General features: G+C 33.9%; 1 long non-coding RNA gene across 1 annotated transcript; it reads right to left on the minus strand.

The window, feature by feature from the left end:
* Positions 1–3,205: 3,205 nt before the first annotated feature.
* On the minus strand, positions 3,206–5,488 carry LOC122303112. The gene is made up of 2 exons (XR_006240603.1): positions 4,946–5,488; positions 3,206–3,379 (listed from the first exon to the last, which is right to left on the minus strand). It is a non-coding gene; the product is annotated as an uncharacterized LOC122303112 (long non-coding RNA).
* Between the last annotated feature and the right edge of the window lie 9,538 nt (positions 5,489–15,026).

Here is a 15,026-nt window from a genome sequence, read left to right on the forward strand (position 1 = left end):
CTTGAAGGAGCATCAGGATTCTCTTCAAAGTAGCCTAAATCACTCTTATCGCTAGAGGACTTTCCTAAACTTAGGAGTTTGTCAAGCTGGTTTGTCCTAATGGAGAATTTCTGAAACTTAGTATTTAACAAAAGTTAGCTCACTTTCATGAGTTGTCACTTTATCTTCCAAAGTCACATTCCTCTTTTTTAACTCATCTGTTAGACCAATGGCTTCTCTTAGTTTGCCTTGGAGTCTTTCATTTTCTCTTTTGCATAAATCTATTTCTTCAATATGTGCTTTATTGAGTTTCCTCAATTTCACACATTCCTTATACAACTTCACATAGATTTTCTGCAAGTCATCTTCATTCCCGGATTCATTTTCAGAAACACTCTCAATTTCAACCATAGATTCACTGCTATGACTTTTCCCTACAATAGAGGAAGTGAAAGCCATGTAGTTGAGATTTTTCTTCATGGGAGAATTCTCTTGTGAGTCACTTGACTCAGACTCACTATTAGTCAAGGAAGCAGCATTAGCTTTCTCTTTGGCCTTTTTGTAATTTGCACACTCAAATCAAATGTGACCAAAACCATGACATTCATAGCGCTGAATATTGTCCTTGGTTTGAGAGATTTCAGCAGTTCCCATGACTCTTTCCTTTTACTTAAATCTGGCTACCCATAGAATCCTGTAAGCATCCACTTCAATCTTGCTTCCTCATCAACCACCCATGCATTTATGTGTCTTTGAGAGTAATTCACAATTTTTACCCTTACTAAGTCATCCCAGAACATCAACAAACCTCCACCTCTGCCAATTGACTGCATTGTAAAACACCCTTCATACCTCATCCTCCTTCTCAACCAATCATAACTTTCTCTACTACTTTTTATTTCCATAATGAAAACAATATTGGGTTTATTCACCTCTACTAACTTGCAGAGGTCTTGAATTGCCTGAGGATTCCCCAATCCTCGGCAGTTCCAACTTAAGAGTTTCATAATGATAGGTGGGGCTGAAACATAGCCTTCGTCTTTTCGACTTGAAACACAGTTACTTCCACCCTCTCCTCCTCCCCTCCTCCTTTCTTAGCCTTTTTACTCTGACTCATCCCTCCTAACTCTCCCTCCATCCTTTTTATTTTTTCCCACTTACTACATACAGCCTCAGTTTTCCCTCCTCTAGCTCGAGCCTTCCTCTTCCACTCCCTCTTTTTTTGTATTTTTACTTCTATTTGATTACTCAATTCTTGCAATATCTCCTCCCCTTTACTCAGATTACTATTGAATTTTTCCCTAGCAAATTCATCCAGTACTAACTGAACTTCTCCTTCATAAAAACCAGCTCCCCCATCATTAAGCCCCTCCTCACTCCCTCTCCCCAAACTAGTTCCCTCCTTACCTTCACTTCTAGTTAACCCTTCTTTCATAGTATTATCCTTCTCTGATTTTTCTCTCATTTTACCATCACTCTCCTCTAAGATCACCAATCTCTTGCTTCCATTACCTTCCCCCTCCTCCATCTCCTTTTCCTTCATATAATTCCTTTCCCCATACGCAATTGTTTTTTCCCCTACCCCTTCTTCAGTCCTCCACTCTCTTCCTTCCCCCACCTCCTCTCCATATTTTCCTTTATTTTTCTTTTCACTCTCATTTCTGTCGCTGGTATAAAATCTCCCTCGTGGCCTTGAGCTTGCTCTCATCCATGAATCATACTGCTCTTCACCCTCTTCCTTTCCATACATGTTGCTGCAACCTTCCTCCCCGTGAGCTATACATCCACATGAGAAGCAGAACCTTAGTAGTTTTTCATAGCTAAATGAAATCCACATTTCTTTTCCTTTTACCATTATTGTTCTACCTCGAGCAAGAGGCTGTGTAATGTTCAGATTAATCTGAACTCTAAGAAACTTGCCCCATCTACTTCCATCATCTTGAGTTACCACCTACTCCACCCTCCTTATTGTTCTCCCAATTTGTTCACCCCGAGCCTTAGTCATATAGGATAAAGGCAAGTTGTGCATACGAACCCAAAAGCTTGCATGATCAAACACCATCCCTTGTGGAGGAGTCAAACCATCAAACATCTTCAATGCTATCAGATGACTGTCGAATAACTAAGGCCTACCTTCCCAAACCCTCAATTTATCAGCTTGAGTTTCAAAAGTGACTACAAAAATGTTTGTACTCACCTCTGTGAAAATCGCAGCCTTACTGATCCTCCAAACCTTTGCCATAGTTGACTCAATCACTATCTTACTAACTGTTCTCAACGTACATACCTTACACACTAAACTCCGGTCCTCCTTGTATTGTAAGCCTTCTGCTTCCTCTTCCTCAAAAACAATGTTTGTTGCCTCTCCCTCTGAGAGCCTGAACTTCTTCCATTTCTCCTCCAGCACATTCATCCTTTTCATCTTCCTCTGCCGTGGCTACCTCTTTGAACCACTACACCATCCCTACCAGTTCTATTATCCGTCACCCTCTAAGAATATTCCCCTCTTTCCGTTATAACTGCCCCTCACTAAAACTTCACCTCACTTTTCCTCGAGAGAGAAAATAGAGAGAGAAGACTTGTATTAATAGTTATACTAATACTATATTATTATATATTATAATATACTATAATATATCATCATATTATATATTATAACATATTACTATAGTATATAATACAATTATAATATATATTATAATATATTATCACTATATTATTGTATATTATAATATACTATATTATATATACTATCTATATACCGAAAAAATCGAACCGAACTATTAAAATCGAAAGTACTAGTTTAGGCGTATAATTGGTGTAGTATCAGTTTTTCAAGTCTCAAAATCGGTTTATACCGGTTCGATTCTAAAATATGTCGAAAATTGGATCAAACCGGACTAGTTACTTGCCTAATGCTAGGGATAGATGGGACCGACCTATTTTGACAGCCCCTATTGCACGTCGCATAAAGGAATTACATCATTATGCCAACAGAAGACGCGTGCACCCTCCATTCTCTGACAAAGGAGACCAAAAGTAAATGTGCCATTCACCCAACATTTGAACTCGCCCAGGGAACCATGTCATATTAATGACGCAAACTCCGGAGCCACATCACATTAATGACCTCGCCTTAGAAGACCATTGTAACACCCCATTCCCCTACCAAGGTCAGGAATGCCACTTACTTACTTACATAAAGCCAGACAAGAGACTTGTATAATTTGTGGAAATACTGTCCATCACTTTAAAGAGTTTATAAAATAAGCTGTTTTAATAAAAGCATAAGTCAATTTTTCAAATTGACTAAAATGAAAATCACACATCAAAGTCACTGAGTTCATAGCCTGCTCCTTTTAAGCTTGGCTCATTTGCTTGTACTGATCATCCTCTTGACCTGGGTGGTTAGAAAACCTTAAATAAATTAAAATGTGTTGAAGACTCAATAAGAAATCTATCTTAACTTGAGCATAATAAACATAAGGATTTTCATAAAAGTTTCATGCTAAGAACTTAAAATCATGACTGATCTGCTGATATTTATGTTGTGCATGACTTGTCTTGGTTTATTCGAATTAACTGACTTTCTAACATGTTTGATTGATCTAATTTTATTGAGCTAATTTGGCCAATGCACTTAACCCTATGTGAAAGGTTGTGCACTAACTTTCCTTGTTACAGTACAAAGGGAGCTAACTGTGCAGTACAATGGCGTACTACAGTGGAACATGCTTGAGTCCGTGGCTTGCAAATCCATCCTGATCTGAACTGCATTGATATCATGTATCTGAATGACCATCTGATTAACTGATTTGGTTAAACTATTCTGAACTTATCTTGCAATTGTACTTAAGATAGTTTGTGTGTCTTATGTAACGTAAGATGCATGATATACATATTGATATAAATAACTGTAAATTTCTGAATCTGAACATGATGCTGAATGACATGATCATGTGTTGTGCTAGGTGACATGCTTGCATGTGACATGAGTAGTACATAAAAAATGGTTGTCAATGAACCGACTCTAATAATAATAATTTATATAAACTGAACTGTAATGATTCTAATTTGTGATCAAATTACTTACATCACTGTACTACTTTATGAATCTTACTACAAAGTTCGTCACTTATACAAAGTATGTCTTACTAAATTTTCAGAAAGACGTATCATAATACTCTATTTACTTAAATAGATACTATGGAAATAACTTTAATAATTATTATGTTATATACCAAGATTAATAAAATTAATATTATTTAAATACTCTTAATATAATTCTTTATTTCTAATTAAAAATATAACATAATATTTTAGCAAATTCTTGCAATTAAACAGATGGAAACATCAACTTCATCAAAAAGACTTAATAATACCATAGGTTAATCCTAATTTAATACTTAGTAATATATTTTAAATTCCTTAATTATTTCTAAATACAGATACCTAAAGTAAGTTCAATATATGCCCCAATGTAAGATTACAAATCCAAATCATATTTGGTCATGACTTATAGTCAAGGGCATAAATGTCATAACGTAATACGCAAGTTAAAAAAAAAAAAAAAAAAAACACCCTAAATAGGAGGTCAAGCCCATCGCAAGGTTCCATGTCTATCAAGCCCACGTCAAGCCCTACGACAATTTACTTGTAAAAAAATAAAAAAGAAGTGAGGGCCGTAAAGTAATTTAGGCAAAAGGAATCTATGAAATTATGATGACTAGTACTGGTTCTTTTCTTTTCAAGTGGACAGTTGAACCAGAAGCGTAGCTACCGAATGAGTGACAGAGACAGAGACGCGCGAGAGAAAAAGTGAGAGAAATGGAGAAAGGAAGCGTGTTGCTCAGCTTATATCTGGACGACTATAGAGAAAAATTGGAGAGAAAGAGAGAGCAGAATTGATGGGTGTATTCTGAGAAATAAAGGAGTGAAGGGAGAGTGAGAGGCGTGCGGGGCTTACCAAAAGGGAGTGCGACAGATCTGGGTGATTGAGCTGTGGTGGAGGATGATGGCCGGCACTTTCTGAGCTCCCTAGTGGTGTTTCGACTTCCTTGGGGTGATCACTGCCACAGTGTCCTCTAGATGATTTCTGAGAGGAGGCTACGGTAATTTTAGTGAGGGAGTAGTTTCTATGTTTTTGGTTGTGTATAATTCTTAGGCTATGATTTTCTTGTGGCTGGGTGTGAAAAACACGAGCAGAGAGTTGCTGATATATATATATATTTTATTCAGACCACTGATTAGAGATAAATTTACGCTGGGAATGTGGTTTTCCTACGTTTGGGTCAGTACTTCTCTAACTCTTCCTATTATTATTTATTATTTTATTATTAATTTTTATTTAATTTTATTATTATTTATTATTTTTTACTTATTTATTATTATTATTTATTATTTTATTATTATTTATTTTTTATTTTTTATTAATATTTATAACTTTTTTCAACACTTCTTAATATTTAAACCCAACCACGTGAGAAAACGAAATTATAACAGTGAAAATTTTTCATATGAGTTAGGGCTATTTATTCGAGTTTCCAACCGAATATTCAAATATACCCAGCCTGGAATCTGGATTACAAATTTAGGCTGGATTCTGGCTCAGATATACACGAGTTATAATACGGGCCGGAACCCAGATGTATCCGAATTTACTACAACCCGAAATCTGAACTTACCCGAATTTTTTTTTTTCTTTTCACCTAACGAAGTCTTTATTATTAAAAAAAATTTTATTGTAATTTAAAAACTTGTATTCTAGAAGTCTTAAAAGCTTTTTTTAAAAAAAAAAAAAAAATCTAAAAGCCTATATTCTATTGTAATTTAAAAACATATTTTTTATCTATAAAACAACTATTTATCTTTTCAACTAAATGTAACTAAAAATAAAAAAATAAATTCAACTCACTGCTATATATATATTACATTATTTGATATTTTATACATTACATTACAAAACAATTACATTATAAAACACAAAATTACGAGCCCTTGTCATGATTGATGATTATCAGTTTAGGAATAGCTTCTGGACTACTTGGTGCCAGATCTCCTTCATTGCTTCCCTTGCACATCGAACTTCTATTAAATAAATACTGCTTGTAAACCCCTCAACAGCCCACAAATTCCACAATGCAGCTAACAATATTTGGACCAGACGAATATAAGAATGCTGTAAAAAACAATTATCCAAAATGACAAGCCACAGAGTTCCAACAGGAATTCTATCATGGTAAATATGGCGGACGTGTGATTATTTTGAGTGTTAGAGATCCACTATAGTAACAACTAAAAGAAACCTCAAAACAATCACTAAACCAATGTGTCCCACATGCAGAGTAAAGATTTTTTTTATAGGTTATGCAGCTGGGTGAAGATGACACATCCAATAAAGATATTGTAAATGCACATCCAAAAGAACAAAGAATTAAAAAAAAAATACACACAAGCAAACTTTTAAAAATAAACCGATTATTGGTAGGTTGTGCATAGTGCTATGAAATAATTCAGAAAAACAGTTAAATGTTAATCCACATTGTAGAACAGCAAACCTATAGGAGTTAATTTAAGCTTTTTAAAATCAACCACATACACCTGACTCACTAAAAAGTTCATTAGTAGTCGACTACAATAAATACAGGCATTTGCAACAAGCTCAAACACATACACCACAGCAGAAGCAATCAACTCATCCATTTTTTATTTATAAGAATCCACTCATCTACAAGCTTTTCATAATCATATTTTAGCTTTAAATCATATGACATCTCCTAATGGATGATAGATTAGTCCCAACCTCAATTTGGTACATACATAAACTTTGACCAAATATATAGATCACTGGTCCAATTTTGTCAATACAAGTTCCAAGGACAGCACAAATAAAATGCAAAACTTTATTGATTAAATTTTTTAATAGGTAAAATAAAATTTTATTGATAAGAGAAAACAGAAGTCTAAGCCCAAGTACACAGAATGTATACAATGAGAACACCCAGTTATAAGAACTAAAAATAGATACAAGGAAACCATGAAAACTAGCCCTATTGAAATCAATGATAGAGGCCCATAAAAATAAAGTGTTAAAAAGAATCTTTTGAGCTCATCTAAGGAACATTCCTAATCTTCGAAGCACGGACCATTTCTTTTCATCCAAAGGCACCACATGAGACAAACGAAATGAAAAATTTCAAGTTTCAAAGAACCAAGGACACTGCTTGTAAAGGCAAACCAATGGCTTACAAATTTCAAGTTTGAAAGAACCAATGGATTTCTTCTAAGTTATGCAATGCGAGGACTAGGTGGATTTAAAATCTTCAAAACTTGAAGTCACATCTATTATATTAAACAAGGAAATGCAAAGGGAAGAATAGAAATCAGCTAGCATGCAGCTAGCAATCAACTAATTAATGGCTCCTCGTGAAGGGATAGAACCAAACAAGTAATAAAAAACACATTATATCAACTTATATGACATATAACAAATATATAAAACCATAACTATATGTTTTCTAATTTTTTATATAAAACCAAATAACCAATATATAAGTGAAATCCAACTTATATTTTTTCTAATTTTTAACAAGAACAGGAAGCCTACTTCAAAAAATATGAATCCCAAGTTTACATGCTGTGTACTCAATATTATACATACTTACTTCATCTTCAACACCAAACCACCAAACATATTCTAATTTGCCATCTCCCTAATAGAGTTCGCAAGAAAAACCTACAAAAATAGACTTCATATTGTTAGCAAGATGCAGATAAATCTGACAAAGCAAGAAAACGAGAACAAAATTACACAAAACAGATCGACCCAGTTCACCAGATCTACACGAAACATAAAAAAGAGACTCAGTTCACCAAATCTACACAAAACAGAACAAAACTAGCACACCCGTAAAAACCCCATCTGATAGGTTCCAAACTAAAACAAAACAAGCAAACCCATAAAAACTTTCACGACATTATAGAGAGAACAAACGTTCAAACATTCTCATCAAAACAAACCCAAAACAGAGAAGGCTAGGGTTTCGGCTTGAGAGAGAGAGAGAGAGAGAGAGAGAGAGAGAGAGAGAGAGAGAGAGAGAGAGAGAGAGAGAGAGAGAGAGAGAGAGAGATGAAACGAAAGGGGGGGCGGTGGAAACCCTTTTAGAAACGGATTGATAAATAAACTCGGGTACCAAATTTTAAAACCGGTACTCAGGTTAGACAACCCATATCCGAACCGGATAGATCTAGATTTTGTAATACGGGTTCTGGCCCAGATTCAATCCGGGCCGAAATCCGGAACCGAAATCCGATTTTTTGGATTCTGGATCGCGCTGGATAAAAATCCGACCCGATTGAACAGTTCTAATATGAGTCGAAATCTAAATCTTCGAGATGAAATCGGCAGGCCGAAATCTTGGAAGACTTACAAGTAAAATCATACTTAAAAATATAATTTTAAATAAAAATTTTGTTTTTTACACAACTATACTAATAATAATAAAATTTTAAAAGAAATTTTGAAATGAGAGGCGCTAGAGAAGGGGCGCCCTGTGCATATGAATTTACACCCTTGAATGGAAGAGTAACACGTATGCAATCTAAGAAGTGAATGATAAACCCGGATACACGTAAACAAATGGAATGCAATTCTCCCCATCTCTCTCTTCCTCCTCTCTCTCTCTCTTCTCGACAAAGGTAAGATTTTCTCTCTTCTCTCTCTCTCCTCTTAGAAGGCAAACACATAGCAACCTAGAGCGAGAGAGGAATTAGGAGAGATTTGTTAAATAGCTTTGATTATCTCAGACATTTGCATCTATAAAATGTCATTTTTGTTTTTCGATTCATACCTCCAGCCTTATCGCCCAAGGCTGAGCAAGTAAAAGCTTTCCATCTCTTCACGTTTGAAATTTTCTTTTATTGCTCTCATTCTTCTTATTCATCAAGTGTAACCAGAACGTATTTTATTGACAGTGAGACTTGTTTAGTGTTTGTCCAAATCCTCATCTCTATTTGAAAGCTAAGCAAAAAAAAGTTCTCTCACAAATTCGTTATTGGGTGAAGCAGTTTATGCAATATATTATTATACTATTGGTTGCCTGGATTTGAAATGTTATTTAGTTAGAAAAAGGATTATTTGGGTTAAGATCTTCTCAATAATCAAGATTTTCTATTAAATTTTGATTCTGTATAAACAGTCATAGAACCCTTACAAATACAATTAATTTTTATGAGTTCACTAGCTGGTGTTCTCCATAGATAATCTTAAAGCAACTCTATGGGAAAGGGGTCCTAAAAGATTGAGTAGCAAGAAAGTTTTCCTTTATTTTTACACTTCAAGTTCTGTCAAGAAAGAAGAAATTGGGAGATCAAATGTTTGAATAAAATCTAGTGAGATGAGAGAGAGATGATTGATGGTAAGGGAGACGAGAGCTGGGGTGGAGAAAGAGAGACATCAGAGTGGCTTTAATAAAAAATAGAGAGCGAAAAGTTCCACTGTAAATAAACATAGACCACTTACGTGTCAGTTTTTAAATGAAAGGTGTAAAATAACATTTCACACCAAATCTGGTTTGAAACTTTTCTCTTTTGAAATTTTTAACTAAAATATCGGGTGTTACAACCATATGGCATTAAATGCCCGTTCTAGGGCAAGTATGGGCTGGACGGCTTAAACTTGATAGGGTACCCCCTGAAGGACAACGCCTTTTGCCTATCGTCAAGACTTGCGTAAGGGGCTACGCCTTAATGGTTCAAACACCGAAGCCCCACCGCATTAATGACCTTGACTCATAAGACTACACGGGTCGCGTTAAATGCCCAAACTATCCCATTAGTTCTTTGTCATGTTAGAAAAATTTTTATTCAAACTATCTTTATTTGTTTTTTTATTAAAGAGGACGATATCTCAAGTTTATTGATTGTCCTTGCTTAGAATGAAAGAAAACCGTGGTTACAAATCGGTCTCTTAGGAGTTACAACAATATGCAATAAAACCCAAATCTAGAAATTCCTTTTGTCAATTCTTATTCAAACTATTTCATTTAATTTATAGCATGTGTAAATAAAAAACAAATAAAGGGTTAAGAAATTACATCTATGACTTAAAGAACTCCATTGTACACTCTAAGGTAATTAATTTGAGAGAGGAAAAACTTCACTCCATCCCTAACCATAAGTTATAACAGAATTCAATGTGCTAACTCTATTATATATAGGGTGAGAGAAATGGCTTCGTCATATAAGATCATTTTTGGCCCATCCCATTGTGAGCCTAAGACCAATATAAGATCATTGCTAGTCCATAAAAAAATACAACAATCTCCCATTTGGATAGCATAAATCATTCAATTACAAGGTGAAAACCAACCAAGCATCTTCATAATATAACAAGTCCAAAATGTGTTTGCTAGTATTTAGTAACGTTGACCATACACTAGCAAGATGTATGAAACTTAAAAGGAATTCACAATCACGCGACCTAGATTGGTGAGATGCAAATATGATGGAGAAATGATATGAAATATCGGTCAACACTCACCTTCATAAGAAGCTCAACAAGACTAAACCCAAATGTCTTGTGTTACAATTATATTATTGCCATAAACAAAATGTGCACACAATAACATATGAAAACATAGTCAAAATTCACAATTTGCATATACGTACAGAACTCCCATTAACTAAATACAATAGAAGGTTCAAACAAACCCATATTGGTTATATGCTCTTGAAATATTTTTGAAGCCTAACATTGTCAATAGCCAAACATTGGAAATGTGCCCAACACAAATATGAGGCTCAATCACTCTTTCTAACAAACAAATATGTAATATCGATATGCTTGGAGTGTGAACAGCTCCTAGAATTTTGAGAGAAAGAAATCGTCATAAAATTATCACAAAATATCTTTAGGGTCTCATAATGGTATACACAATACCCAAGCATAAGATAAAATTTTGCAACCATATAGCCTGGCATATAGTCTCATAACAAGCAACTTACCTTGCCTCCATATTTGAGGAAGCTATAATTGTCTGTTTGACACTTCTATAAAAACAACTCCTCCTGCTATCATGAACACATAAGCTTGAGTTGATCTCCTATCAACTAGAATAACTTCACAATCGACTTTAGACTATCCAACGATATCTAGAATGTCGGATCACCAATATGTTAGCAAAAATCTTTAGTGCTCTGTAAGTTGCTTAGTACATTTTTAGCAGGTTTCTAGAGATTCAATCCAGGATCACCCAAATATCTCCTAAGTACACTGACAACATAGGTGATATTAGGATGCATGCATGCTTACAAAAACATCAAACTAGCAATAAATGAGGCATATGGAATAGCTGGCATCGGATTTCTCTCACTATCATTTTGAGGTCTTGGGGTTTAGCTAGTCTATCGCCTTTCATAGTAGGTACTTTCCTTGGAGAGCAATCCTATATATTAAACCCATTTAAAAGACGATTGAAGAAGAGTGCCACTAAATCTCTAAGGAAGATTTGTGTACCTAATACATGAAGGCTTCATAAGATCATTTATGTCAAAATGAGCTGACAACATATGCTTTGTGTGACGCCCCCAAATTTCATTTGGGATCGGACGGATATTTGAAGCGTCGAGATATGCAACACAAAGTTACCTGCCCCCGTTCGTGATATATAAGATGCAATATTCCTAACATGCATATAATAATATGCAATATTTGCAGCGGATAAATTTTTTCTTTACCAATACTATGCACTAAATTGAAAATATCCCAAATGCTTAAAACATACTTCATACATAAAAATTCATTGAACAACTAAGATCACAACACTAGTCCAAAATGGTTATGATCCAAAAAATACTAGAGATGCAACTCCATCGTACAAGTAGTAATTTACGTTAACTACTATATTAACATTGATGTTGCACCGTCGCTTAGTCAACTGTGTTTAGTTGGTCAGCTCCTGATCCTCCTTCAGGTCCTATAACAAGATCTACCATTCGGGAGGAATGGTAGTTTGGACTACCATAGTAAGATTTGATTACAAATTTCAGTAAGTTAACAAAAACTTCCACACAAACTAATGATACATGAATGATAGTAAAAGCATGAATGTATAATCAAATTCATAAGTAATTAAAGCATAACTTGACGTACAATATAGCATAATTGATATAACTTAAATTGAAACGTGAACTTAACTTGACTTGACATGAACTTGATCTGAAACTTGTCTTAACATGAACTGGTTCTGAAACTTGACTTATCATGAAAAATACATACTCCACAGTTGTTGTGGCTCCATGTATTCTACGCGTCACAATGTAGTTAAATACATACTCCACAGTTGTTGTGGCCCCATGTATTTTATGTGTCACAATTGCTGTGTCTCACGTAATGTATGCGTCACAATTGCTGTGACCCCATACTTCATGTGCCACAGTTGTTGTGAACCCCACGAAACTGAATGTAACTCAAGATGAAACGTGAATAGAATATGAAAGGACTGAAACCCTGACGTAATATAATGTGACTTGAACATAACTTAAAATACATGACCAACTTGAGATAGAAACATTTCGTAACATGTCATAATATATAATAGACAACATATTTAACATGACATACTTGCAACAGTGAATATTATATGACTTGACATACATGTAATAGATGACATAATTAGCATGATGTACTTGTAATGTACAACAATACATGACAGAATATATTATGCAACAGATAAAAACTGATGACAGAATAAATTCTGTATAACAGACAATTACGTGATGACTTGACATGGCATGACATATATGATAACACACATACATACACTGTAATTCCTTTACTTAGCACACATATACAGTAGACTGCTAGTAAGTTAAAAGCTAACTTACCTCGATCTCCCCGTTTCTTATAAAACATCAAGCGCGATCACGAGAAACTATAATTAGTGATTCTAAAAGTTAGCACTAAATCACTAATAATTTGAAATATATAAAATACTAACTTAAAGAATAAAATTTCTATTTTACTCTCTACATGTAGGAAAATGACCGTTTTACCCATAACTTAAGGATTTTGCATACTAACTCCAAAAGTCAACAAAATTTACATGCCTCATGTAAATTTTATCCTCAACTCAAATATCAATTTAAAATTAATCACAACTATTAAAACTTCATAGGGCCGAAATTTCCATATGCTATTTCCATTGATTTTTGTTTCTAACTTGTTTTGATTAACCTTTTGATGTATGACTTATAAAGATGTGATCTTCAAACCAAACCATCACATAATTTTAAAAGATGTCCTAAAACATATATAATTTTCTAATTCAAGATCACATGGTTAAACATTACTCAAAACATAAATTGAGCCAATAACATCCACACTTTGGCCTATCTGAATATCTTTTTGCATAAAATTTTATATCTTTGAAACTAACATCAAATATCTTCAAAATAATAATATAACATGTATATAAGATGCTTAGAATCCTCCAATAAAATTATCAAAGTCATTGGAATAGGTTTAGACCACTAAAGAGTTAAAGTTTCTCAAAACAGAAACTGTTTTTCCTCTTTCAGTTTCTATATTTCTAAATCTAAGAAAATCTTTCATCAAAACCTTTAATCATGCAAAAATCCTCAACCAATAATCATATACACATGTTAACAATACTCCATAAAAATTTTGGACCAATATTTATCCATTAGCTTGGTTAAAAACTCCAAACTATAACATATTCTCTAATTTATCTCCCAGAATGACCTTTCTATAGTTTACACAATATTTTACTGACCAAATGATTTTCAAATGGGAAAAGTAAGATATCCACGTAAACTAGACTAAAAAAAGAACAACTTATATGAAGGAGACTTTATGATAAAACACTTACAAAAGTTTCGAAATGGGTCTGCAAAAGAACTCCTAAAAGCTGTCCAAGAGAGAGTGTTTGGTATTCTTTTAATGGAAAATGTAAATGAAAATAATTTCATGGGGGGTGGCTGGAGATACTTATGAATGAGATATGAAAGAGATGAGGCTGGAGTGAGAGTTGAGTGTAGGTCTCTCTTACCTAGAGTGAGAGTTAAGTGTAGGACTCTCTTACTCGATAATATTTATAAAAATCATCTCAAGATATTTTTTACCTAATAATATTCACGAAATTAGTTTAAGATATTTTTATCCAATAATATCTACAAAATTAACTTAAGATATTTTTATCCAATAATATCCACAATTTTGAACCGACGTTTCGTCCGAAAATATGAAAAAGTGTTATTGCGCCATAAGACTTTAAATGACCCTCTGAGTCTAATGGCACAAACCATAATACATTTTGATACTTCTAACTATCTCCAATAATCAAAAACACACTTCTGATACCATAGTAAATAATAACACTAACTATATAGTTAGACTAAAATCTATACGATTAATGGATTCGTGAAAATTTATGGAATTTTTACGAGGTTCCTAAAACTAATAGAAATTTCACAATTGAATTTCTAGCGGGCTGTTACACTTTGTCTCAAAGAAGAGCTCAATGTCATTTGCTAGAGTAATGTATCATATATATACAACACGAGAGAAAACATACTCCTACTAAGCTTCAAATATATACTTTGATCAACAAGATTCTCTTAATATATATATATATATATCAGCTTAAATAAACATTAAGATAGTGGCACTTGAAGTTTGATGATATTGTTAGCTTTTTTACCACTAAAGTTTGAAGATATTGTTAACCTTTTTTTTTTTTAGTTTGCACACCATATGTCCAATTTCATTTATTATCATCAAAATCTATAAGTAGATATGGAGTTATATAATTAATGCTTGAAACGTCACAATCTTTCTCTTTTTGATGATGACAAATACTTATTAAAATGGTGTTATACTTAGTAATGTTTGAACTCCCCCTTGAGAATGTTCATTAGCAATGCTCATATAAGAAATTTCTCTACAATAGAGCCTTACTCGGTGAGTTGAGCTTGCACATCCACCCTCAAAGCTAAATCCAAGTTTATGATAGTAAATTGATAGTGAG

The sequence above is a fragment of the Carya illinoinensis genome, chromosome 1, assembly GCF_018687715.1.
Source record: "Carya illinoinensis cultivar Pawnee chromosome 1, C.illinoinensisPawnee_v1, whole genome shotgun sequence".
Taxonomy (NCBI): Eukaryota; Viridiplantae; Streptophyta; class Magnoliopsida; order Fagales; family Juglandaceae; genus Carya; species Carya illinoinensis.